The sequence below is a fragment of the Pseudomyrmex gracilis genome, unplaced genomic scaffold (assembly GCF_002006095.1).
Source record: "Pseudomyrmex gracilis isolate BER0280 unplaced genomic scaffold, ASM200609v1 scaffold_22, whole genome shotgun sequence".
NCBI classification, from domain to species: domain Eukaryota; kingdom Metazoa; phylum Arthropoda; class Insecta; order Hymenoptera; family Formicidae; genus Pseudomyrmex; species Pseudomyrmex gracilis.
The window spans coordinates 87848-110932 of record NW_018020606.1 but is presented as its reverse complement, the minus strand read 5'-3'; the positions used below and the strand labels follow the sequence as shown (position 1 = coordinate 110932).

General features: G+C 43.1%; 1 long non-coding RNA gene across 1 annotated transcript; it reads right to left on the bottom strand.

The window, feature by feature from the left end:
• Nucleotides 1-114: 114 nt before the first annotated feature.
• Nucleotides 115-21736, bottom strand: LOC109851945. Its single transcript, XR_002249952.1, has 3 exons — nt 20908-21736; nt 2769-3008; nt 115-351 (listed from the first exon to the last, which is right to left on the bottom strand). It is a non-coding gene; the product is annotated as an uncharacterized LOC109851945 (long non-coding RNA).
• Between the last annotated feature and the right edge of the window lie 1349 nt (nt 21737-23085).

Sequence of the window (23085 nt, the reverse complement as noted above, 5' to 3'; positions counted from 1 at the left end):
GCGCGCGCGCGCGCACGCTCGCGCGGACGGCAATCGTCGCGTCTTTTTCGTCGCCGCTATCTTTTCTCCGTTTCGTTTTGCTTGGCACCGCACCGCGCGTCGTCTTCTTTCCTGTTCTCTTCCTTTGTCGCACTTCGTTTGTTTACCCCCGCTCTTCGTTGTTTTCCTTCTCTTGTGCGTCTTCTTTCGCTTGTCGCACTTGCACCGCGGCACTATCACACGCGTCCACGTGCACTGTCACGCGGCACCGTACACATGCGTAGACATTGCTCGTAGAACCGTCGAAACTCCCGTCTCTTTTTCCTCTTCTTTCGCCGCCTCTTCTTTGTGTCGCCGCTTCCGCTGCGATCTCTGCAGAAAGGACGGAGGATTGTAAGGAATCACGTCGAGTTGACGCGCGCCGTACTGGCAACGACGAAACGCCATTATTCGACTGGAGAACGCGAGCGACTAACTTCACGCGAATCCACGACCGCGCGCGCGCGCATGAGATACGCGGCCAACTTCACGCAACCGAACGCGATCCGAACGCGAATGATGAATCATGTGTATCTCTTTTTGTTTTCAAGGACGATTAAAATGCCTACTGCATTTTGACGATCTATAATATTAATTTTAGAGTGATGTATATATATACACACATCTGCAGTAATAATATGTATATATATATATATATTCTAATGTTTTATTTATTTATTTACACAATGCATTTACGTAGTTATCTCTTTTTATATTTTCGTATTTTGTAAACGATTGAATTCTCTGTGTATTCCGCCACTATTTACATTGTTATATCATGTTTATTTTTGTTTGGAATAAGTTTAGGAGTGGTGAGGAGGCAAATTTAGATCCTGGCCACGGGCGCCAAACTCTAATTACGAAGGGTACCGAGTAATACACCTAGGTTAGTATACCTAGCCTCGGGGTTGCGCAATTCCCGAGAGTGTATTTCGAATCGAGTGGCCGAGTCGTCGCGTCGTTTTCCGTTTTACGGCGAAACAAGCGAAATAATCACGACGACACGCCTCGTTGTTTAATCGAAGTACGTTGCACCGAGCGACAGTCGTTCGCGCGCATACACGTCATTATAATACAAACGCGCGGACACGTGTTCGCTCGAATTGAGAAGACACACGACGCTATTAATACACCGAAGCAATATGTGCCAATATATGTATAAACGTGCATACGTGAGGAACGATATCCTCCTTGCTCTTTGTCGCAAAGGTCTTCGATTTAGGGTTAACCACCGATTTTAATTTTAGAGATTTAATCGAACGAGTTCTACAAAACCGCAAAATGTACGTGAAATATTATAAAATCAGAAAAGAATTAAAAAATCTATAAACGTTCCTCAGTTCTTTTTTTTCCAGATTATTGATATAAAATTCTAAATTCCGTGTTGTTTTTCACACTTGACCACTACCACAATAAAGGCATTATTAATATTCTGTGTTTTGTTCCACAATACATATGTCTCTTTGTGCAAGCTTGAATCGTTTTTTTTCAATGCGCCTCCCGATTTGAATAAGAAAAAAAATTCTGTAGACGAGTAAATTGACGAAAGCGAGTCAAGGACTAACAACATCCCGGTTCCGTAACCTTCCTACTCGACCGACCTCGAGATAATCGGGCGAGACACGTCGCCGCCTTCGGAACGGTCGCTTTAGCCGACTGACCCTATCACAGCCTACGACCGACGCGCGCGATTAGGCGAATCGCGGTGTCCGGGCGTTCGACTTCCGGTTCAGTTGTGCTCGGCGCTGCGCGTGCTGAAGTCTCCGCATATTTCTCGACCCGCGGTATACGCCTCGCCAGTTTTGTTGTTTCGTTTCACTCGGTGTGTGTTCCCGCTCGCGATTCATCCCCACCGCAACCTGCCATCCCGCCTCTGTCACTCCTACTTCTCTCACATACACACACGCGACCGATCTCGTTCTCCTTCCCCTCGACGGTGATCAAGGTAGGCGCGCACCTCGCGCCCGAGAATTTCCTCATTGACCCGCGCTCGCCTCTCCTGCGCTCCGTGTTCCACCTGCGACTCGTCATCGTCCGTTATTAATATCGTCCCCGTTGCCACCGCGCGCGCCGCGGCAAGGCTCGTTATCGTTCCCACGACGCGGAATCGCGCGCGCCTATCGTACACGTCGCGTCACCTCCGTCGCGTTTCCATCCTTGGCGAGCAAAGCGCGACCGTATATCGGCAAACTAAACCGGTGGAGTTGCGGCATAAATTATCGAGATCTCGAGGATTACGATCATTGAGAGACCAAATTGCAATCGTGATTGACGAATAATAAGGACGATTACGACTGTAATCGTCGATCAAGCGGTTTTACCCGGAAAATAGAAACACTCGCGTTGCAATACGTATGTATGTATTTAAAACTCGATAGAACTCGTTGAATAAAACTCGTGATTTCGAATCACTCGTTACTTAATCGCAAAAAGAGCTGGAAAATTAACCGTGGAAACGTTTTAATTCCGTTCATCTTTTATCTTGTTTTTTGTGTCTTCTTAGACTTCTTGTATGTGTATGCATGTGACTCATTTTATTATTATTACACGATACTATTCAGTTTCATACGCGAGAACAGACGAGTGTGAAGAGAAAAAACCCCGATATATATATGTATATATATATATATATATTCGTGAGAGAAAATCGCGAAACGATTAAAGATCGAGCGTTTTTTTTTTTTGCGAGAAAGAAAACATCCTCAATCATGTGACCACGCGCGTACGCACGCACACAAACACATACATACACGCATACACACACATCCGACGGGAAGATCACGACGAATGGTATCTCTCTTTTCTCTTCCCTCCCTCCTTTATTCCCGCCGATCCTTTTTTACGCGGCCAGACGCGCTTCCTTCAATACCCTCCGCGTGCAGCCGCTTCCTTGTTCGCTTCTTCCCGCCGTTGTTCCCATCCAAAGGCGTCGAGTGTCGACCCGGGGTGCCCGAGAAAGATCCTCTCCTTTTCCGATCCCGCCTCACCTCCTGTAACAAAATATAACGCGTGTCTCGTTAGAACGTGTCTCAACAACGCCTATCAACTTAATTAAATAATCGACTAACAACACAATTGCGCGCGAGATGAAAAGCGAAAATGCGGTGTTTCTCATCCTCCCAGGATTGACATTTTTATTCAAATATAGCGCGCGATCTTCTTGAAGTTATTTCCAATATCACGACCTTTAACCTTTTCTCTTTTTGCGTTTGTGTGTTAGTAATGAGATGTTAAAAAAAGGCGCTGCGCGAGCACTTCGATTCGGAATTAAAAGATTTTGCCGTGTAATACGTGTCAAATTGAAGATACGTACGAGAGAGTTTCCCAAATTAAATTTTATCTCTTAAGAAAATCTCGAAATTAATAACTTTCCTTAAAAATAAACGAAGAGAGAAATCTTATATGCGTTAGTCTGTAACAAAAAGTTTAATCCTTACAGTTTCAATATACTGTAATGCGAATTTGCGGAGAGCGGGCGCGGAAAATAAGGTTCCCTTTGTTCCAGACAATCGCGATATCACGAGAGGAACATATTGGCTAATCAGTCCGCTAGTTTCTTCTTTCTCTTGAGCGGCGAATACTTGTGAAAACTAATTACGTTGCATTACGTTGGCCTGGCTCGCACGATAGCCGCGGTCACGCGATAACACGAAACACTTGCAACTCCACAGAATTATTCTGTGTTTTGATCTCTATTTTCTGCGTAATCGATGGCAATTATACCTCGTGTATTTCGATGTACATACGCCAATCCTTGCGTAAGGATAAATTAACATGCAAATGAGCGATCGAATGGAAATTGATATAATAAAAAAGTAGAGAGAAAGAGAGAGAGAGAGGGAGAACGCAACATTGTGTGTTTTCTCTTCTCTCTCTTTCTTTCTTGTAACATCGATTCGTTTATTGTTGCACATAGAATACTCATTATTCGGGATGGAAGTCTGAAAATATCAGACGGCGTACGTGGTGAAAAGAAATTACGTTTTGCATCGTTTATTGACCCGTTGCTGTATGTTTGTAAACTCGCAAACAACAATAACGTATAGACGTGACATACGTTACGACACAAAAAAAGGATATCGATAAAAAACTTTGTAGAAATAATGTGAGATAGTGTGTGTGCACGTGAGCGAGTAATAAATATAATATTTCAATATACGTAAATGTTCATATTTTAAAATTATATATACAAACATAAATGTATATCATTAAAAACATACACTTATTTACACACACACACACACACGTACATATAACAGAACTCGATATTTCGTACACTTATTTAATTGCGAGATTTATTAAGCTATATATCGCAACAAAAAAAACCAGTGTTTTTAACGTGAATTTCTCGCGTTTTTGGCTTTTTTTGCCACAAACAAATTGCAATTTGCAAATCCGCAGTTCTCTATGCGTTCGTTACAACACCTAGAGCGCGCGCGCGCGTAGAGAAAACAATAAATATAGTCCATATTTCTCTAAAAATTCGCGATATGGCAATTATATCGAGATACCAAGCATGCAATAAAAACGATCGATCTTCACGCAGTGCTGGAATAAAAGAGAAAGCATCTGACACGTGTCTGACACTGCGTCCCCGGTGCTTCGAAGGAGGAAACGAAACAACTCCGGGATCGATTCTTCTCCTCGGTCTGGTTGAATGCGCGACAATAGCAAAAACGGTAAAATATCAGCTGTGTCAGCTTATAGTTTCTCAAATAGCGATCGATTCTCTCGTTACCGTGCGAAAAACAAAAAGCGTCCGGCTTGGATGTTTGAAATGGCTCGCGAAAACGTCTGCGTTTGATTATACAACTAACACACTGCTCCGAAATTAAAAATATACCATCTCCCAAAAAATCGAGATAACATCGTGTTTCAACGGTATTACTAAATGTCTCGGAAAAAACATCGAACGTTTTAACGGGAACAGCATCAAATATCAGTTTTAACAGAAATTTGATTAAAATAATAAATAACTTCAATAATTATTAAAATAATAATGTTTTTTTTGGAGCGCAATTGCTATTTTTAAAAAATTCGCCAAGCGAATGGAAATTTCGCGCGAGGGGAAAATACAAAAAGATCGACTGGAAATTAATCGAGGAACTCGTTACACGATTACACGGATGATATGTACGTAGATGGGAAACATCTTACGCGCGCGCGCACGCGCGCGCGATATCGAGGAACAAACATTCGCTCAAATAACTGTCGTTAATGTCGCGAACGTGCGTGTTGAAAGTTTTCTTGAAATCTAATCACACGTTTTATATCATTATGGCCCGTTGTGGCTCGATGGAAGCTGAGTCATCGCGCAGCGGATGGATATAGCGCGCGAATACGTGTACGCACGATTAATAGTAAACTTGGTCGTTTACCTTGAAGATGTTTCTTTTAAGGTACCTTACGTGTCCAAACCTCCCCCCACTTCGCGAGCAACGCGCCACCGGCTCTACACATCATCTCTCTCCCATAATGCTTGACGCCGCTTAACTTATTCAGGTGGCAAAGAACAATGTGACGCAAGACTCGGGCTTTTCGCGCAACTTTCGCGTTCGCATTGAAAACATCAGCACGGTAGAAAACATCTTACAAGAGCAAATTTTTTGTCTGTGTGTGTGTGTGTGTATTTATTTAAATGTAATTTATACACAGCAAAAACACGTATAGCAGACAATATCCCCCAAAAATTTCATTTCGATATTTTAACGTTATTTTAGAAATTGTGAAGTTCTTCTTCAATTTATTCATGAGATTCAAGATCTCATTTTGTTTAGTAAACCGCAAGGGTTTATATACCTGAATATTAAGAAAGAAAATAATTTAATATACATATGTATGTGCGCGTTGTAATAAAGTATTCTTTTCAATCACATTTCAATCTTTAATTTATTCTCGTGACGTAATGTTCACGTTTTTGTCATCTTGCTGCCCACTATCTTTTCTGTGTGTACTTACCATAAAAAATTATTACAAAGAAATACTATGAGTAAATATTACGTAAATTCGGATTATACAGGTGTAATATCTCTTCAACTCTGTGTGTGTGTGTGTGTGCGATTAACTGCCTACTTATCTATTTAAATACGATCAAAGTTAAACTATGAGTCTATCGGAGCCAAGGTATCGATAACTTCCACAATACGTGACGCGCTTTAACACCAAGTAGTAGTAAGATATATAGAAGCCTTTTTCGCGCGTGTGCGTGTGCGCACATAGCCGAAGCGCGAAGAGACTCTTTCGCAGTGACGCAGCTGGACTGGAGGACATCTTATTGGCCGGCTAACGTAAACACGCATATGCGCACACCCCTTGTCTCCTTACATCATGGAGTCCAAGATATATCTTCCGATCCCGTACTCTCTTCCCCTCTCCCTCTTCGTCATCTTCTTTCCCTTATCCGCTCACAGCCGCCGTATCCACACCCCTCCACCCGCGCTTCTAGCTTCGCTCATTCACCACTGACGCGCTGCGCCTCGCATCTCCTCCACCCCACCCATAGACCATGTAACCCCCCTTTACTTCCCCCTTTACCACCTTCTCTCCCACCCAGTAATCGTTCTTCCCCCCCCTCTCTCACTCTCTCTCTCTCTCTCTCTCTTCTTCTTCCATTCTCCTTCGTTTCTGCGCCCGAGAGACCCGGCAAAGAGTACTCCACATCGCTGCGACTCTCTCTTTGCACAAACAACACGCACACACACACATGCGAGTTCTACTTCTCGCTGCTGCACAGCGAACTCGTTTCCTCTGACGGCGACGAGGCAGGTTAGAGCCGGCGGTCGCGTATTTCCGACTCGACCAGCGGGATCTATAGGACCCCGTGTACGCTCGGGCTCTGTGAAGAGACCGGAGTCCATCCTATTCAGAATCGAACACGCGCAGATGAATAAACTTGTATCATTTGTACATTTGTAAAATCACGTTGCACTTTGAAATTTGTGATTTTGTCTTTTTTAACAAACAAAGATAAAATAGCGAATTACCTAAACTTTCGACTACCTAAAAGGTGTATCAAAGTTGTAATTATTATATATCTCACATACGTACAATCGTCATTTTATCGTCATCGTCAAAAAATCCTCTAACAAAGACTCGAGGAAAAAAAAACTTGACTCTTCGATGATCCCGATTAGCAACATTAACGGGGTAATTCACCGAGTTACTATCAGCTCGGTTTCATACGCGAAAGTTTCTTTTCGTAAAGATCCGTGGAAGTTGTGAACTTTACTACGAAGATATCCCAGGCATTCCGACGCCGACTGTACGTTTCACCGCATCCTTGACAAAAGCCTTGACTTTTCGGCGGCGAAGCGAAGCACGCGCGCGCGCGCGCGCGCGGCTCGGTCGCGTTGGCGGATTTCGTAAGAGTGTGCCACAGCACTAACCGGGGCTTGCTCAATCTTATTTTGCTTCTTCTCGACAACGACAACATATCAGCTTCGCTTATCAAATTTTATTTTCGCGCTCATCGCGCAATTGTACACTTTCGCCTAACTATTCTTCTTTTTTTCGGTCCGTTATCGATTATCGCGCGAGCGCGCACGGATGGTGACGGCGAAAGTAGAGACGATTTCATATCGCACAGTCCGGGAAAGCGCAGCTTCGCTAAAACACAACAATGAACCGCGCGCGCGCGCTCATATATCGTGAATTTTCCCTCTTTAAATCTCCATCGTCTCTACTCCCGCACTCTTGTTTTCAGTTACACAATTTTCCGATTCACGAGAGAATCCAAACGCGCCTCTCGTCTTTGTTCGCCGTGTCGCACGTTTTAACAACCAACTGTGCGCGTTATAAACAGCGATGAGAAAAATGAAAAACTCAACTAATTGAATGTTTCGTGTTCAATTAACGTCCTTATTTTGGAAATTGTTAATTTTTATAACAATAACGAAGAAAGACGATCCGCACAATAAAATTCAAAGATCGATGTAAAATAAACCCCCCAAAAATCCCCCCCTGCATTCTTTCTTTTGCAGAAAACGAAAATTGTCAGAAGATATTTCATTAGGAGAGAAACATCTCGCGCAACAGATAGACGATATTTCGCAAATTCCGGAAATATTCGAAACCGGCAATCGATACACAACGGTAACATGTTGCGAATGATTGCGCAATATTACATTCTGCGAGCGCAAACTGCTAAGGGGATTTTACATCGACCGCGAATATCGGACGGAATCTAATGAATTATTTCTCGATCCTTGGAAACAATCGCGTATAAATGCCACGAATGTCACCTATAATCACGCGTACAATAAGATGATGTTATACCGGTTCGCGCACTCTCTCCCCCGCGTGAGTGCGTTCGGGATTAGATATTTTTAGCCACGGTTGCGTTGTATAAAACAGTGCGGCTGCGGAGAGAAAGTTCAGAAACGCCGTGTCAAAGGATATTTTTGGATCGTTACAGCGAGAGCGCGCGCGTTACATGCAGCATCGCGCGCGTCTATCGCACGCGCGCGCGAAGCGAGTTTACGCTCCGCTTGAAGACGACGACAACGAAGGCGACGTCGTCGGTCGTGCTTAATAGTATCGACTTTCTCAAAGTACGATGAGGTTCGCGCAACATTAGTTAGAAAGACACGACGACGACGACGACGACAACTCGACGAATCTCGCGGGGAAAGCGACCGTAGAAAAAAAATTAAAGGTACCGTTCTCGCGCGTTGCAGCGCGGGCGTGCAAGAGGAGGGAGGGAGAGAACAGAAGGGGGAAAAAAGCGGGACGCGCTCTTGCACTACTTTAAACCCGGAACGGACGATTTTTGCCGCTGCCGCCGCCGCCGCCGCGCGCACTTCGCCGTTATCGATTAAAACGCCCCACCTGCTAGAGGTTATAAAAACCGAAAGGGCCGTTCCGCTTGCGTACTTTGCTCTGCATATACGCACACACACACACACACATACATACATATGTACAATGTTACCTGATTCAAACCACTGTAAATCAGCGTCGGTCGGTCGGTCGCACCAAGTTCTCTTTCTCTCTCTCTCTCTCGGTTGGTTGGTGACCTCGCGCGATGACTCCCGACACACGGCTAGCAATTATTCATTCCGCGAGCTTCCGAATCTTGTTACGTCTCGGATATGACAGCGATATTCTACCTTCGCGACTCTACGTATTCCGGACCCACAGCCGACTGACATTCAATTTTAACCGCGCATAATTTGACATTCGTAAAACCGGCGTACAACTCTCTCCAGTTCGCTCCATTATTAATCCTTTGTCCAACGATATAGTCTTCAACGTATTCGCGCGAGGAGATGTTATATTTGTGAGTGTTTTTCTTTTTCTTACAATAAAAATATACAATTTTCCGATTTCATTGATTTTCCGACATGTAAAGTCAACTTTTGTCGAACAGAAATCTGAGGATATAAAAATTGTTTTGTGTGTGTCGTGTATCCTTTCGACTCTTGTTTCTTCTCAGATATTGTACAATCATTTCTCTCGCCGGTTGAGAGGCACAAGGTATAAAACGGACCACCCTATATATGTATACACTTTCCTCCCTCCCCCGGCAATTGCATACGGACGACAGACAACGTTCGACCGGCGCTTGCTGATGCGCCAAGTCAAAATAAACGATGCTCTTGTGGCTGTGTCTTCGTTGCCGCGCCACCGCCGCCACGCCGTTTCCAGCAGCGTGGCGGAACCGAAGTTGGTGCAACGCCCCGCCTTCGCGCGACTCTCGTCTTCTCTTTCTTCTTTTAAGACTCTCAACGGGCATTGTTAAAGTTTAAAGGCATAAAGCTCGCTTTTCGGACCAGCGGGTATAATTCGCGACAGAAGTCGGAAACGAAGAATTATTTACAACTTTATGTGAGATTTTGTGTGATATCAATAAATAGAAAATTGATTCAAATTTGAAAAATTTTAAACAATAAAGCGAACGTTAATATGCGTTAATATGCGTTTTATATCAAGACCTTCCTTCGTAAATGCCGCGTTAAAAATAACGAGAATATACTGGCTGAGATATAAAAAATGTTGATGTTAAAAGAAGCATCTCAGTTTTCTTCTTCTCACTTCTTTTATTTCAAATCTTAATTATAACCTCCTGTAATTTTTAATAATAAAATTAAAATATATTCTTCACTATTTCAACATTACTGTTGTTTTACTTACAAGGACAGTAAAATTGTGATCTCTATTGTGTTAATTTTACAAATGGTCAATTTTTCAAACCAAACTGCGTACTTATTTTCAGAGAGAGGGAAAGAACGACCAGAGACCGTGCGAGTAGAAAAATAATAACTCGATACGAAAATACGATCCCATCTCCGTACGCTCTCTGTTGATGCGTCCTGCAATATTAATTCACGTCCGCTGGCGGATTTTGACGAAACACAAAGACAAGCCGGTATTTTAACGAGCGGCGCATAAAAGAGGGGAAAAAACCATCGGGATCCACGGCCAACTTCGCGCGCGTATAACCAAAACGCGCGCGCGGACGGATCGTGTTTTCAGCCCGCGTGCGTGAAAACGCGGTTTTTAGAAAGTACACGTAGCTCCGCGTCTCGCCAACCCCTCTATCTCAAATATATTTCAACCGGGGGTTATTATTATCTCGCGAAACCCAGAACGGTCGATAGCTCTGCCGTCGTGGTCGTCGTGATTCAAAGTCGAGCCGAGCCGAAAGCAGTCGAACCGAACCGAGTCCGGAACGAACCCGAGAGAATGCGCGACGAGGTCGTGTCATTCTCTCTTCTCGACGTGTGATTCAAAAAAAAAAGTGGCGATCGCCACTGGAGAAAGGGAGCTCGCAGAAAGGGACGAAGGGCGCGTCGCGATATACAGACGCGCGGAGAAGGTGGTGTGATCGACTATCGCGCGATTTGGTCACGTCGATTCGGCACGTGACTAACGCAACGCGTTCGTCGCGTACCGAGGTTCGACTTGGACCTCGGCGACTTGGCCGAGTATCGAGCGCTGATCCTAAGAATACACTACGAAATACTGAAATTGTAACATTGAGAAATGAATAAAACCAGATATTTCCTCTAACACAAGCGGGATGTGTATTTGGATCAGTTCTCGAGATCAATGAAGAGATCGCGACTGTCCGAGTTGTCTGCATTCACAACCGTCAACTAGAATTATATATAATTGCCATATCGACATGTTGCAATCTCTAGATTTGCAATACCAGATGTAGAGAAACACACACGGTGTACGTAATGTTGTATAAATATCCAATCGCACACACGACATACTGCGACATACTAACGGCACGTTAATACTCATTAAAGAAAACTAAAGACCATTAGCGATCGCGCGCGTCCCTGAGCCGATCAATGTCGCGTGCATTACGAATAAGTTTCGAACGGTGATGTTGCGGAGCTTCTAATATTAGAACAATTCTCGGAAAACTAAATAAAATAAAATCTAAACTTCTTGCAACGTGTGAAAATTGCAGTCAGACGGGGTACGCTCTTACAGGTGGAGTGTTCGATTGAAAAAATTATATCCCCACTTTATTACGTTAATATAATATTCTACTAAATGCTTAATTTCTTAATAAATATCGCAATTTACATACTAAAAATTACTCTTATATATGGTATCATCACATGTGTTAGTTGCATGCAACACTAAAATATGCAAAGTTCAGTATAAAAAACAAAAATATTTTGTTTTTTTTTTATCGCTATTTTACATGCTTTTATGAACATTCTTCGCATTTTTTATTTTATTATGTATTTTTTATTTTTTTAATAAAATCCGAACGTGTCGCGAGCGCATTGCGAATAACGTTAGCATTCTTTATCACACTCGGTATCCGACGAGAGCGAGAAATATCGGGCGCGATATCGATTTCAGACGCGACGCGACATAGCAGCTCTGAATAAGTCAACGAACTATAGCCTTCACTTCGATAGACCGTGTTATTTTCGAACAGGCCTACTTCCGGTACACATTCTGAATCAATCTTCGATTTGCTCCCGTAAAAACCATACGGCAAATGGCAACGAATATTGTTACCGCTTTCATTTTTCTACGCGTTTGTAAATTTTCTTCGAAAATTACTTTCGAATGTAATCGCGCGTCTGAAGTTTCAATCAAGTAATACAGAGAAAATAACGAAGGGGCAATTTAACGATCAAAGAAAATGAGAACTTTGTGTGTCGTTCTGTACACATGCGACTCTAAAAAACTAATTTTTGAGATATACGAGACTATCGAAAGATTTTGAGAAAACAAATTTGGAAACGGGGTAGAAAAACGCGGAAGTCTCTCGAAAAGAGTCATTACATCCGCGTCAATTTTTGATGCTAGAATTTTCAGAGCGCAACCATACGACTGCACCGCGAATGAAAAGGGGTTTAAGAAGTTGCAGAATAGGCTCGCTGATGTGGCGCGCGTCTGCGAGTGACACAAAAGAATTCAATTCCCGGTGGAACAAAATGGAGCCCGTAATGAAGGCACGCCACGAATTCTGTGCGCTAGCTTCCCGTTTTGCCGACGTTTTGCTCTAATTCGTGTTAACAAACAATTTCGTGCAGTCTAAACCGCGCAAAACAACATTTTCTTAACCAGAATTGGTGGTGAAGTTGAATTCCGCTGCGTAGATAGAAGACAACCTTCAAGAGACACAGGCTTATTGTTTCTAACAATAAGTTGCGAGTTATAAGACTGCGAAAATAAATGTGACCTTTCGCGCAGAGTCCACAATAAATAAACCTTATTAGATTCTTCGTTTAATTTTAAACGGATTTCGTCCCGAATCCTTGTTTCCTTCCGAGTTTTCACCTCGACGGTGAAGGTGCGCTCGAAGCCAAGACGTTCGCTCAGGGGTGTTTTCGCGCCCGAGACACAATGCGAGGAGAGGAACTCCCCGAGTCAAGGTGTAAGCAACCGTGTCGAGAACTGGCGTGGTGCAGATGGAGGGAGGAAGAGGGAGAGAAGGGAAGAGAGAGAGAGAGAGAGAGAGCTGCGTCGCTAACGGTGCCTGGATATGTACCGGGCGACCTCCAGAAATAAACAGCCAAGTCGATTATTCAACTCAAATTTTCCGAAACTTTTTGTCTATATAGATCTTCCTTAATAATATTTAAATGTACGCGCGCGCGCGCGCGCACAACAGTACTTTTTATTTTGTATATTTTAATTAATTTCAGGACTCGCTCACACAAAGCCGGACGTTCACCGGCTTCCATCTATACGCTCTGCTTGCATGCTCGCAATGGATTTAACATGTACACCGTGCCAGATCGATGACTGTGTGCGTGTGGCGTGGTGCTACATCGACACGGCATTACGAGACTTGGAGATTGAGTGAGTGCGTGCGTGCGTGCGTGCGTGCGTGCGTGCGTGCGTGCGTACATACGTCAGCGTTCTTGTGCATGGAACGGGGCCAAGCCAGTGCTTGAAGAAAACCCGACGAATCGAGCGATAAGCCGCTTCGCTATCTTCCCCCTCCCCCTCTCTCCCTTCTTCCTCTTCCCGAGCGATGAGGAAAGCCTCACTTTTTTCCTCTTCCCTCGAGAGAAACACACCTGCTCGTCTTTCCCTTCAAACGCTTTATCCTCCTCGTTTGTTTCAACGGGAATTTTTCGGAATTTTCCGTATCTCTCGAAACTTCGAAGTGTGACCTCCATCGAGTCTCAGCCACATCTTACCGAACGAACTCCTGCAATTTATTGCAAAATTATGTGCTTCTCGAGCGTTAAATTTTTTAAATTAGACACTCTCGAGCCATTTGGCAGGAAATTAAAATCGAAGGGAGGATGAGAGAGCGCTTTAAAATGGAAATCCATAAGCGCAAGGTTCACGAAGAACATTAATAATCGTGAGACTGAGGTCAGGTCTGAGCGTAACAAGCGTGCTCGTATTTTATCGGTGATAAATTTTTACTTCGACTTCGCGATCGGGACGTGCGTTGCGTCAAAACAACATGTCGAAATTTCGCTTAGTCGAGAAAAAACGTACAGGTACGGAGGGGAGAAATGACCGCGAGCAATTTGATGATTCATCTGTTTTGCGTTATTTGCAAAAGACGCGAGATGTGCACGTATATTCGCAAAAACTATGTGTGTATATATACATGTTTGTACAATCGCGAAGTTAGTCAGGGCGCTATCGCTAATTGCGACAGAGGCGCCCCGGATTATTTGTCGACATCAGAGCGCAACGTTCTCATCCTCGCACGTTCGCACGCATTTTGTTTTTTTTTCAAATCTCTCATCTGAGTCACGCGTGACGCGACGCAAAAATCTGATAAACAAGAACTTCATATCTTTTGATATACGCATTTTCCGCGAACAGGAAATCACTAATGGCCAGTCCGTCACAGAGAGAATAAAGTAACGTCGTCGCGTCGGCGAGGTAACGAGTTCGACGTGATCGATGACGAGTTCTACGCAAACCGAGCCGCGCGATGTCTCGAAGCGTAGCAGCGCGGTCGCCTTTCTCTTCGGCGAAAATATCAAATTACACTACCAAATCCGCGATGTCACCTTATACAAGTATAGTTCAGCAGAAATTTCACATAAATTTGAGAAATCTTTAACGTCACGTACGCTAAGAAACCACAAAATCACACACTGTTCAATAAAAAATAAATGAAATATACACGTAACGTGGAAACACATACTAATTGCCATATGCTGAAATATTGCGTATAATACATTTTTTCCTTATCCGTCGCTAAAAATATCTACAAAAAATTATCGATCGCGCAAATATATTTTTTAAAGTATAATTTTATTGATGGATGTATATTTTATTTTATTTTTTTTTTCCTCGTTGAATTATACACAAATGACTCGGTATATCGCGAAAATCGCGGTGTTAGAAACGCTATAATGCTTTCGGAGCACAACGCGCAGCGTTGTCGGCTTTCGTGGCAAACAGAAGCGAGCAGATCCGACAACGTCGGAAAGAACACCGCTGGTGACTTGGTCGCTCAGTTTTCGTGACACGCGTAGCTTTAACCCTTTCGAGATTCTTGGTCTAGAATCAGTCAAGAATGTAGAACATTTGTTAATTTCCCCCAAAACGTGTCGAGTTTTATTTCGTGCCACTTGCGCACGATAAAATGTTTATCGATATGTTCCAGAAAGCGTTGTAATTCTGGATTCGTATATTTTTGTATATTTTTTACACTTTTACGCGTTGTTTCTTCGCTATTGCCAACACGGAGAGAACTTTTGGGAGTAAAAAAAAAGCTCACTTAAATTTCTCACACAAATAATTCCATTGAAAAGATTTCATCTATGTTAAATAACATTTCCGTGTATTTCGAGACTCCATTTTGTTTCGATTATTATTCACAAAATGAAAATGTGCGGAAGAGCGCGCTATTCTCTTTTCACTCTGGTTGGTTACGGAGAGAAACAATATTCGATATAATTTCGCCGTTCGTTTCTCGATGTTCCAATATGGACAATGTGGAACCGCAGCGATTGACGCAAGGTCAATTTTGCCTTATCTGCAACATCGCAGATTGGAAGTCACCGAAATTATAACGGTTTCTGTCCCTGACCGGAAACGCGTGCGAACGAGGGCGAGGGACGAGTTCTCGCCGCGTTCGTGCTTTCGCGATAGAAAAGGGCGGACGCGGAGTGACAGAGACGTGTCATTATGAGACACATACATACATACACACGCACACACGGAATTACGTAATCGTTTTCCTATCGAAAGACTGGTTGTGGCGCAAGAGACAAAAGAATGAAAAAGAGAGGGAAAGAGAAAGAAAGAAAAAGAGGGAAATATGTATATTATACGGAATTTATACGTACGATAAAAGTGATGGCTCGCTCACGCGGTGGTTCTCCGGTAACGAGCCGAGCACGAGAAACCTTACGAAATACACTTTGGCTTCCGATAGAGTCCGTGTATGGTGAACGAACGTTTTCGCACGAGATTGGCGACATGTTCGATAGAAGATTCGAGTATTTCGGGATATTTTACCGACGCGCGAGATTCTTTGAAAGAAACGTACTATGATGGATATTATTATTCAAGTTAGTTTATACACAAGCACATATCTTTTTATCCGAATTAATATTTTGTACAAGATGTGGGAATAATTTTAAAACCCCGATATTTGTTTATCTACGTATTACGCGAAGTTCCATTCTACACGCACGAGCAACGTGATAAACAATTTTTTTACGCATCAATACGATCAAAAAAGAAAAACTTTCAATCAAATAGCTCACTTTCCAGGTAAGATCAACAGTTGCACGCGCTGGTTTTTTGTAACAAATATCCGACAGATAACCGATAAGGTACTCGATCGTCGCACACTTATATAACGGTGGGCGTGTGCTCGCAAAATTAAACGGTTCAAGTTATTTTAACGATATCGGGAAACGCGAAATTTCTTTTTTTTTCTCTATATTTTCTCTATATCTTACATGTTTATTTATGAAGCGCAATTTTGTTTTCTGAATAAAGAACAAACATATTTTCAAAAACTGTGAGTCATTGACAGTTTTTAAATATAGTCACGCGGTGTGTATATTCAAAAATTAATATTTTTCAAGTAAAAAATTCAAACAAGCAAAAAAAAATTAACACGTTATAAAATATATATAAAATCTCTTAAACACTGCGTAATAAAGCTCTACGTATGTCACAGATGTGAATAAGTTTACGTACGGACTAATCAACGTAGTTTCAATATTTATACAAAAAAAGACACTTGAAATTTTATCTCGTAAATATAGAGCGCATTTGAATGTTAAAAATTGCGAAAAAATAACTCTAGCAAATAGTGACTTATTTTTAAATATTATTCGTTATGTAACATTTTCCCGTTTATTGCTTAAAGAATAATTTTGTTTCGATTATATAATATTTTGCTTCTGATTATACAACTGTAATCTTTTTTATCATATATGAAGAACATTCTTAATATATTAACATACAAAGATGTTTTTCGGGTTTGAACCGCGTTAATGTCATTTTTTTATACCGACGTTTCGTGAACGTTTCGTGAACATTTTTTCGTAAACATACTGAGTATCAGGTTGCTCCTTAAACCCTGATTAAATGAGCTGAAATCTTCACAAAACGTTGGTACAAAAATGACACTAACGCGGTTCAAACCCGAAAAACATCTTTGTATGTTAATACAACACACCGCGCGAAAGCATCAAATATCAGATTCTTAATATATGTTTACAGCAGTAATATATTTAGAAATATTTAGAATAGATCCTAATGTTGAAAAATAGAATGCTCGAGATATGTTCGAGAAATATTGTGAAATTTGAGTTTTTCTCATACAGAAAGAGAAAGAGATAGAGAAAGAGAGCACAAACTTCAGAGACCGAGAATGTTTCGCGCTCGGCGGCAGCGGCGGCCATCTCGTAAGGTCGTTTCGAGCTGGCCAACGTATACAGGGTGTATCAAATGTCGCGGCACTTTCTCTCGGCCTAGCGCGAACGTTAAAGGCCAAACTGCGAGTAGAATGTCGTTCGTTTCAATGTCGAGACGTCCATTAGTATTACTTGCGAGAACGAGGCATTTAAAAAAGCAATACCATCGAAATTTCTAACTTCACGACGTTATTTATCGAGATGATTATTGTCGCATGTGAACACCTGCGTATACGTATTAACGCACCAAAAGCGTTTTGATTGCCGAGAAACTTCGAGCAAAAGGTGCAAAGGATTTTTTTTTTGGAAAAAAAAAATACGCCAATTGCTCGTGTAGACAACCGATTTTTGCGTAATTACATCGAGGACAGCATTATGTAAGATCGAATCAGACAATGGGTGTAGACATTTTCGTATAATGAATCAATTTTGAATACGTTTCTCTCTCCCGCCCTCTCTCTCTCTCACAGACACACACACACATAGAGAGACGCAATTTGTTACGCGAGTGAGTGTTTTACCATTTTCAATTACTCGGAAAACTCGCAAATCCAGTGGAATTTTGTTTCTCGATTATATCCCGATTAAATTGCATTTTTCATATTTATGTAATTAATTATAACACGAATTATGAAATCACAAATACCTTTAATGCTAAAAACCGAACGCAAACAGTATTAGCTCTCTCTGCACTAACTTTATAACATCAAAAAAAAAAAAAAAAAGATGAAACATATTCGTTGAACATTAAATGTAAAAAACCAAGATGCTTCTGTCTTAATTTTTAAAAAGAACGCAACACGCGTTCGAGATAAAAGAAACTAAGCTCATCTTTCGATTGTTATCGACGAGAAATTCGACAACAGTAGATGTCGACTTCCATGTGCGGCAATGAGATATATAATATTTCTGTTGTAAAATTTTGCTCGTTACACTGACCGCGGCGGGGAAGGTAAATTTTTATCGTGCGCGCTAACTAAAATATCGACGAAACTGTCGTCGCGTAGTTTCGAGAATTACACTCTCAAGTTTGCAACAAAACGCGATTGCGGTCGCAAGATTCAACGTGCGTGCTGACGTGTCGTCTTCGACGAGAACCGTCACTTTCTGCGACACTGAACCTAATTAAGCAACGATTAAACCGCATATATCTTATACGGTAAGACTATGTCAAAATAACTCGTCGAAGGTTTTTCGTTCGCGCGCAAGCACGTAATGTATATATAATACTTTCTCCACGTTTCGCGTTCTCTCTTTTCACCGTAGCCGACGAACCGATCTTTATTCATCGATTTTAGTTTTCGCTAGCGCGGACGAGGTAAAAAAGAAACGCGCCGAGGCTGGCGATAAACAAACGTGGAAAAGAGCACTAAAATGTTTTTATTTGTAAAACACATATAAAAGTCCTGTCGTTTGAATGGATCATATTACACTTTCCGTGCTTCAAAGTGCCCTAAAATATCGTGATTTTGAAAAAATAAAGAAGAGCGAAAAACCGTAAAGATAAGTGCAAACGAAAAAAACCTAGAAAAACAAAAGATGCGGAACGCACAGAGATTCGCATCACCAAGATCATTCTTCTACGCCGCGATGGAACGCGATAAATTTTTTACAAACAGCTAAACATGTCGGATCGAGAGCAAATAGCGTGTTAATTCTTCAACGAGTATGTAGAGAAAGAGCCACTTGTAATTTGTTTTGTACTTCGGGAGTTTTGTTCTGCGTGCGATCGGCTCGGACCGAGTGCTCGACTCGTGCCACTTTCACTTTCGATCCACCGAGTAATGAAGTACAGGTCGAAATAAACGAATGATTGATAACTCCGCGAACCGCGTAACGAACATGATTCGCAAGGAATCAACGCAATCGGAGGGATCAGTGTCGTAAAAAGTGACGCGTCGTCGATGCGAGCGAGTCGCGTACTCGTGTACGACGTATCTTCGCGGTATCGCGTATGGGCGCCAAACATCAGCGTTTTTAAAATTATCGTTCCGAGAAAATCATAAAAACGATCTATCAATTCCGTAGCAGTGGTAATCGCAACGGATTTATCAATCCGCGATTCAGCGCGTCGCCATTGACAGAAAAAAAATTTCATTACAGCTCCGCGTTCGACGAAAAATCGAAGCTGAAAACTTGGCAGAACTCTAATCACCAAAAAAAAAAAAAACTCACTGAAACGCGCGCGTTCCCGGTTCCTACTGAAAATTGTTGGCGATCTCGAATAGTTTCGAAGAGTGAAATTTAAAACGTGAATATCGCCGCGGAAAAAAAAACAATTCAAATGACTCAGACTGGTGATTTGGGCAAGATTAATTGATCTCGTATATTTAACGATCGGATTTGTTTCAGTTTGTAAGCGTCACGAGACGAAACATCCAACTAATGTAATCTTACAAGGCCTAATCGAACTCCGCTGGTGTCGTGACACTTTCTTAATTACCCGCTTTCATATTCATCGCGTCACTCGCGTTGTTTATCAAACATCATCGACAGATTATATTTCTTGCGCAGAGATAAACGCCTTGAACGATCGCGAACAACGTTTCTCGCAAGACATAGTTTGCACCGTGAGAGAGGGAGAGAGAGAGCTTGTCACTTTCGTCGTATCACACGTTGTATACACGTCAAAATATTTTGAAATGTAATCGAGGAAATATGCGTTGCGTTTAATATCGAGAGAGACCGCGTCACAAATAAAAATTGTAGTAGTTTTCAATCTCTCAGCGTGTGTTGTATTTGTAAATCGAGAGAGAGAGATCAAGTAAATTTTTAATCCACACGCGCGCGCGAACACTCTCACGTGTGCAATCTAACTTCAAGATTGTTGTATCTTTCTGAGAGAAGCGACATTTGATTCAAATCCACATTTTATCTGTCACTTGATTCAGCGCAAATAACGCTGTTACGCAAAAAAAAAAAAAAAAAACAAGAAAAAAAAACGGGTGTAAAAAAGAAAAAAAGAAGTTTCGACTAGATTAAATGTCAAGTTTTAATCGCTGCGAATCCGGTGATGTCATCGTTTTGAAATATCTCGCGCGGACAAGTTTTTCGCACACAATTTTGACAACTTTCACGTTCCGAACAATTCACTGCTCACGGTATTTCGCGTCGGAAAGATACAAAGAAGCGTAAGATGTAAAGTGCAATATCTTTGACAATATATCGCGAGGTAACGCGTGCCGTCGGGGTGTCATACGGCGACGCTTCCGTCGCGTCAAATTTTCTACATCTTCACGAGAACAGAGAATTCGGGAGAGAAGCGAGTTTCTCAGGAAAAAAAGCGGAAGGGAATCCGTTTCATTATTACGCGTCACATTTTTCGGTGAAAGAACTTTCTTTATTTCTCAAGAGAGAAGGTGTTTGTCCTTTATCTTGGAGGAACACGCACGCACACACGGTGGCACTCTTTCTCAGCTCGCAAAGGAATCGGAGCGCGACTTCCCTTTATATTCCGGCCTCGCCTCTCTCTCTCTCTCTCTGCTCTACGTTGCGATCCCGAAGAATCTTCGGGGAACGCAACAGCACAATAAAACATTTGTGATATACGTACGCGATCATTTGCTGCAACGTCGGCCGCTCCGCTCCGCTCTCTCTCTCTCTCTTTCTTCTCCTTTCTTTCTCTTGGCCTTTCTTCGCTATCTTCAAGTTCACACGCAAGAGCGTCCGCCGCGCACTTATTATCCCCTTATTAATAGGTCCGTTATTTTCGAGGTTATAACATCTCGAAACATCGCGGCGCGGTGTTCACTTTGGTGAGAGAGACAGAAAACGTTTTTTTTTTTTTTCACACTGCTGGATCTTCATCCGGGGTCGTCGTCGGGGCTCACAGAGAATTGCGGAGAGTCGGTCGCACGCAAGTACGTCACTGGCGTAGAGAGAAAGAGAACGAGGAGAGCACTCTACAGAGAAAAGAGCGGCGGGAACGATGACTCCGTCGGAGAGGAGAGAGCACACACGACGATTTGAGTAGACGATCCCGGGTCCCCGGGCGCGCAAGATCGACGCAAGATGAGATCAGGGCGCGGAAGGAGCGATCGACGGAACAGGAACCGCGGATGCGAAGGAACACTGGCACCAGCTTGAACGATGCATCACGGCGAAGGAGAACAGACACGGTCGTTATAGCGAAACACTCGGTCGGTATAATCGCGCGGCACCTCCACCGGAGCACATCGTAAACACGGAATTGTTCGGCGACGGCTGCGATCGGCGGAGATCGAACGGAAGGAACGGGCGAACCGTGCGAATAAACACGACGAACCGACGTGAACGAACGAACGGACGAACGAACAAACGAATCATACTAAATAGCACGTACGATAAAGATTAAAATATGAAAAACACGCGAACCCCGTACATGCGAACGAACGAACGTACGAACGAATACGTGCGCGGCCGAGACAAACGCGGTCACATACTGCGGGTGCGACGCGACGCAACGGCAACGCGGCGCATAGCGTCGCGGCGTTCTCCAGAGATCGCAATGAAGTTAGGAAAATACTATATTTCACTGTGCACTGCACGGCGACACTGTACTGTGGTACAGATGTTGGGCTTTTGGATGCAGGTGCGGCCCAGTGAGGCACCGTTTCACATTATCGTTGTCGTCGTCGTCGTCGTCGTCGTCGTCAATGCCATAGTTGTAGCAAGAAATCTCTTCATTTTTTTTTTATTCTCGTTTCCTTTTAATTCTTACAGCCGCTGTTTTTATGAGTAGAGAATAAGCGGGATAAATAGAGGAGCGAGAGAGACAGATGGATGATGGAAAAAAAAAAGCAATTGGGCAGAGAAAAAGGAAGAGAAAGAGACAGAAAGAGAATGTATTCGTGGCGTGTTTGCAGTTCGTCGTTCTGCGTGTGTGTGTGTGTGTGTGTGTGTGCGTGGATGCGTGGATATGCATGAGAAGAAAATGAGAGATTACGCACACTTGCGTGATTGCCTAAAAGAGAGAATGAGAATCGGAGCAGGCAAAAGAGAGAAAAAGATAGAAAGAGAGAGAGAGAGAAAGAGACAAAGAGGGGAGATGAGCGAGTGAGAGAGATAGAGAGAAAGCCAACGGAGCGAATGCGAGGGAGATAGATAAGCACAAGGACAAAGAGAGACGGAGAAGGAGCGATAGACTTGACAAAAGAAGCACAACGACTGGATGAGCGTCGGAGCAGTTTTTCTTTCTCAAGTCCGTGAGCTTAATTTCATCGTGGTGGAGCCGTTACGAGTGATGTTGAACAATACCTCCCGCACTCTTCGGAGCGTGGCGCGCTCACGAGAGGACGTTACCGACGGCGACGACGATCACGCGATGACGACGACAGGGATGACGACGGCAATAATAACGATGATGACAGCGACGACGACGGCAAAAACGACGACGAGAACGACGACGACGACGACGACGACGACGACGACGACGATGACGATGAGAACAACGACAATGTTTCGTCGTTCCTGCTCGCACACATTTTTTTGAATCTTCCCGAGAAGCTTACCCGCGGCGAACTATTCCCTTGATATATTGTATTCCTTTGCGGAGAGCCGTTCGCCAGCAGCACCAACGTTAGCGAGCAACGGCGACCACGACGACGACGGCTGCGGCGGTGGCGGCGGCGGCGGCGACAGCAACAACGGCGGCGGGCCACCGCGATTAAAAAACACTCGCGTTCTCGCGCACTCGCGACCCGACGATTCGGTGTCTCGCTGCTGCGGCACAAAAATCGGTGCGGCCGGTCCA